This window comes from Martes martes, assembly GCF_963455335.1.
Source record: "Martes martes genome assembly, chromosome: 10".
NCBI classification, from domain to species: Eukaryota; Metazoa; Chordata; class Mammalia; order Carnivora; family Mustelidae; genus Martes; species Martes martes.
The window spans coordinates 32,175,450-32,181,449 of NC_137898.1; positions in this window are offsets into that span (position 1 = coordinate 32,175,450).

Below are 6,000 nucleotides of genomic sequence, written 5' to 3' on the forward strand. Positions count from 1 at the left end.
TTCTTTTACTATCCCTTTGCTATTTGTTTCATTGTTGTGTTTTTCTAACATATTCCTGTAGGTATTTCTCTTGCAGGGTGTCTCATAGTGAGAGATATGAAGTCAATAAGCTTGAAGTTTGTCAATATCATCCTTTGTTCAAACCAGTCCTACCCATTTTCACCTCCCTGAGTTAAATAATCCTACCCAGGATGTATTTTCCCACAGTCTAACATCTAATTTTGATCTGACTCCTTGATCTATTATTGCTGTGCCTGGATCTTCTGTAATATACTTTATATTCTCTTTGCCTTTTCTTAATCTTAGACCCAGAAATTTGGGGTGTTCCCTAAATACTTTCTTTGAGTATTTGATATTAATCTTACTAGTATTCCCCTTTCCAGTTTATTCAGATTTCATGAGCACTCTTTGGATAGTTGTCTCATCCTTAAAAGAGATTCTCCAATTGCTCTTTCTATTAATTTATCTGTAACATAAGTGTTACCTCTTCACAGTATTTGTGGATTCTTCCTCCTTTGTGGAATTGCTCTGACTCTACTCCCCAAGATCTTTACTTCTCTGGTTGGTTTCACTGGGTTCCAGTTACTGTTTGTGATTTTGTAACAATTATAATATTTCCCCCTTTTATAATAACATCTTTAAGAGTAATTAGACTTGGATACCCTCATATCTGGCCTTCAGGATTTTAGTTCCTCTTTTTCATATCTGTTAAAAATGCATGTTCTGGGGCACCTGGTTGACTCAGGTGGTTAAGCATCGAATTCATGATTTGGACTGGGGTCATGGTCTCAAGGTCATGGGATCTAGTCTCAGGGTTGGGATGCATGTCCTAAGTGGAGTCTGCTTGAGATTCTGCTTGAGATTCTGTCTGCCCTAACCCCCTCTTGCACTCACTATCTCTCCCTCAATTAAATAAATAAAATAAAAATGTGTGTTTAAATCAGATAGTTACCTTTATTCTAGGAAATCTCTTTCTTCTTCCAGCTAAAAAACCCTGTCTTCTTCTTTTTTTTTTTTTTTTACCCTATCTTCTTTTATTATTTTCGTGCATATACTGCTTTATTCTGATCATAAGATTGAAGCATATTTTAAAGCCATTTTAGGGACACTTGGCTGGCTCAAAAGGCAGATCATGTGACCCTGGATCCCAGGGTCATGAGTTTAAGTCCCTTGGTGTGAAGCCTACTTGAGACCAGTTTACTTTTTCCTCCATTTCTTTAGCAAATCTGTTTCCTAGATGTGTAATACTTTCTTCCAGTTATTTCTCTAACTTAACTGAAGAAGATGAAGTGTTCTTTTTTTTTTTTTTTTTTGAAGTGTTCTTTTTACAACAAATCTACCACCTTTCTGTAGATGAAACCATAATTTGGGTTTCTGAAATTTAGAACATTAAATGTTCATAATTTATCAGAATATATTTTCCCATCAATCAATGACAAGTAAAGCAGTCTCATATTCCCTGTCTTCCCCCCTCCCCGATCATTATATAATCTACAATTGCATACTATTTCTATTAGACATCAGATCATTGACCTAAATTGATCTTAAAGACAACTAAAGCCCCTAAGGTTTTGTTCACAATTTGCTTTTAAGCCACTTCTTCCTTATCCTGTACTTGTACTGCTGATTTTATAGGCATACATTGATTCCTCTGAAATTTCTATTTACCAGGTTTTTATTTTAGTAGTAGCAGTAGTTTAACCTTACAAGATCTTTCAGATACTTAATCTGTCACTCAGGGATTAACAGTTTCTTCCATCTTTGTTTTCCCTTATAAATGTGGCCTGAATACCAATTTTATCACTAAATTATTGATAAAAATATTTTTTTAAATGTTGACTATGCCATGATTAGGGACAGAGATCTCTAGAATGTTAATAAAGTTCCTGCCTCAGATTTATAGTAATCTTCCATGGATATGACTGTTCATGTAGCTATAAATCTACAAGCTCACCTATCTCCAACTTAGATTGTATCACTCTAGTAACACTATCTTTAGGAATGATTTTAGGGGGTGACTGTCTGACTCAGTTGGTAGAGCATGTGACTCTTGGTCTCAGAGTTCTAAGTTCAAGCCCCATGTTGGGTGTAGCGATTACTTAAAAATAAAATCTTAAGGGTGCCTGGCTGGCTCAGTCGTTAAGTGGCTGCCTTCAACTTGGGTCATGATCCCAGGGTCCTGGGATCGAGCCCTGCATCAGGTTCCCTGCTCCATGGGGGGCCTGCTTCTCCCTCTTCCACTCCCCCTGCTTGTGTTCTTCTCTCGCCGTGTCTCTCTCTGTCCAATAAATCTTAAAAAAATTTTTTTAAAGATTTTATTTATTTATTTGACACACAGAGAGAGATCACAAGTAGGCAGAGAGAGAGAGAGGGAAGCAGGTTCCCCGCCAAGCAGAGAGCCTGATGCAGGGCTCGATTCCAGGACCCTGACATCACGACCTTAGCCGAAGGCAGAAGCTTAACCCACTGAGCCACCCAGGCACCCCTAAAAAACAATCTTAAAAAAAGTAAGTGATTTTATCTTGTCATAACTTTTCATACTGAACCCATGCTTAAATCTTTATCATGGCCTAAAGGATCTTTATGATTTGGCCCCTACTCAGTTTCTCCTTATTCACTTCGTACTACTGCCTCCTTCATCTCTTCACTCAAGTCACCTTATTTTTTCATTTCTATTCCTCAAACACGTTATTCTTCTTCAAGCCCCAGTACCTGACTATAATGTTTTCCCTACTTGGATTATCTCTCACCCTAATCACCTTGCAAGCTATTGCCTACTCATCTTAAAGGTCTTATTTTAAATATTTCTTTTTCTGAAATGCTTTCCTGACATTGCCTTGCTCCTGTGCTCCTTTCCTCCCTTGTCTAGGACAAGTATCTCAATTATACTAATAGATAATATAATATATATATATAAAATATATATAATAATAAAATATACTAATATATATTATACTAATAGCACCCTGCATATACGAATTATTTCAATTAAAATTCACAAAACTGCACTGGGAATTATTTATTTAATATCTGTCTGTCTTCTAGATTCTAAGCTCCATGAGGACAGAGATTTTTGTAGTCTTGTCTGTATTCCCATGTTTAACTCAGGGCTAAAACATAAAATAGTATAAAAATTTGGGATGCTGCCCTTATCTGGAAACATTGTAATTAGATGCCCCCCCTCTTTTTCAGATTTTATCTATTTGTTTATTTATTTATTTATTTATTTATTCATTTTAGAGAGAGAGGGAGCATGCACAAGCTGGGGGAGGGGCAGGTGGAGGAAAGAGAGAGAATCCCAAGCAGAGTCCACACCAAGGGTGGAGCCCCACACGGAGCTTGATCTTACGACTCTTAGATCACCAACAGAGCTGAAATCAAGAGTCAGATGCTCAGTTGACTGAGCTACCCAGGTGCCCCTGGAGATGCCTTTTGATGTGAGTGAGAAATTCAGGACACTGAGAAGGTATCTAGTCAAATGCTTCCCTCTCTCTTTATGCCCTAAAAATGCCTAGTACTGGTCTTTTATTGTTATCACTACTGCTTCTGTTCTGCTAAATGTGGAATTCTGCAATGGTCCAGATAATTTGGGCTTTGTAAGTGGTATTGCTTTTTTAGCTAAGAGTAAGTCAAGACCCATAAGGGACAGCTGTGTGTGTGTGTGTGTGTGTGTGTGTGTGTGTGTGTGTGTTTTCATTCTGATTCCTTTTATTACTTTCTCCAGGAAAGAAATTTGGGATCCAAGGCAGTATCCATTCATAACTTTCCCTTGCCTTGTTTTGGATGCTAGGTGACATATTTCTCTATCATTTTTTGAAAGATTTTTAGTTTATTTTTATTTGAGAGAGAGCACGCACGAATTGGGGGGCGGGAGCAGAGGGAGAAGCAGACTCCCCACTGAGCAGGAAGCCCGACATGGGGCTCGATCCCAGGTCCCTGGGATTATGACCTGCACCAAAGGCAGACACTTGACAGACTGAGCCACCCAGGCACTCCACTTCTCTAGCATTTTTATTTTTTATTTTCTTTCTTTATTAATTATTTTTATTAACATATAATGTATTATTTGCCCCAGGGGTACAGGTCTGTGAATCGTCAGGCTTACACACTTCACAGCACTCACCATATCACATACCCTCCCCGATGTCCATAACCTAACCACCCTCTCCACAAGCACAAAATCAGAACTTTCTCTATCATTTTTAAATAGAAACATCAAAGGAGAGCAATCATGAATTCTAAATAGAAGACCTAAATAGGAGGTTTGCAGACATTATATGTTCTCTTACCTTGTTGTAGATATAACCACTTATCTGGGAAGAGACATACAGATTTAGCAGTAGGTCCTTGCTTAAGGCTGATAGGTGGTAGCTATAGTCTATTGGGGTCTATTTCCCATTGGAATAAATAATAGTGATATGCTGGTTTTAGAGATGTCGAACCCCATGTAAGGAATTTCCCAAAGAGTTTCCCTGTTTACCCCAAGAATCTTCCTCTCTGTTCCTTAAATATTTATTTAATATATGAGTTTATTTACCATATGAGTTACTCCATATGGGTCCTAGTGATTACTGTTTACTTTTCCAAGAGTTCACAAACCATTCATCTTAAAATCTCTTCCAAAACTTTTTAGGGAATTAAGATCAAACTTATGGGTACAATAATTTCTTTATATTTAAAAAAAATATGTATTTATTTGAGAGTGAGAGAGCGAGCACAAGCAGGGGAGAGGGAAAAAGAGAAACAGACTGTCTGTTAAGTAGGGAGCCCCACATGGGGCTCAATCCCAGCACTCCAGGATCATGACCTGAACCAAAGGCAGATGCTTAACTGACTGAGCCACCCAAGCAGCCCTGATTTCTTTAAAATTTACTACATTGCCCCTTTCCAATCCTTGGGTCCCAGTACTATTTACCTTTATTTCTCATATTTTATGAAATGCAAAATGCAGACCTTTTGCTGAAGAGGGATGCCAAATGCTGGTGGTTATGAATCAACCCTTAAATCTCTCTGGGCTTCTTTGGACTATTCGAAGGCAGCCTAGTTAAAAGCCCTTTTGTGTAGGAAAGATGTCTCTTGGGAGATGTCTTCAGATTTCCCTCAAGACTATGCACCCTGTGACTTTGCCTTAGTTCCAAGGTGCCTTATACATGTCCCTCAGTGACTTCCAGTGACCTCAAGGCATCAGAGTTGGGCCATTCTTGTAGGTTGAACAAAAGCAGAAAGTAATCACTGATTTAAATTTCTACTATTGATCTATAGAAAATATTAAGAACTTTTAAAAGCTTGATTTTAAAAAAGGAAGTTTTTTTTTGGTGGCTGTTGGAGACCTCCCATTATAATTGGATCACTGTCATCTTCTATTAAATATGTGAATGCCAAATTGTGTGATATGAACATTCACAAAGGAGTCTAATCTGCTCAGAGACACTTTAATATCTGTCAGAAATTCCCTTTTGAAGTCTTTAAAACATAGACTTTTTTCTATTCATGAAGATATGATCATCACTTCTAGGTTTCGTTGGGCTAAACTTGCTTCAGTATTTATGTAATGTTTTAGCCAAGTCCTTGCTCTTTCTGTCTTCTCCTTGAGTTTGTCTTTCTTTCTAGCTTCTGCTTTTTATTTCTTATTCTCAGTCTTTGAACCAGAAATCTTACCCTTACTTTAATGATGTTCCAATGATCCTAGAAGTTTATTATTAAAAACTTAAGTATAATTACCAGTGAAAACAAATAACTTAATTATTACTGTTTAATCTTTTTAAAACAAAGCTCTCCATGTAAAAGAACATGACTCAGTATAGAGAGGTTTTCTTCCCCATAAAGTTTTCAGAAGGGATGGGATAGTAGACAAACTATGTAAAAATGCTAATTATAGAGGATTCTACTTTTGTGAAATAAACATTGAGAAATAAATATCAAAAGGGAACTCGCCATTTTAATTGCTTAAACTATTAAAAGTTTTTAGTTTATCACATTAAACAATATAAAATTTTCATA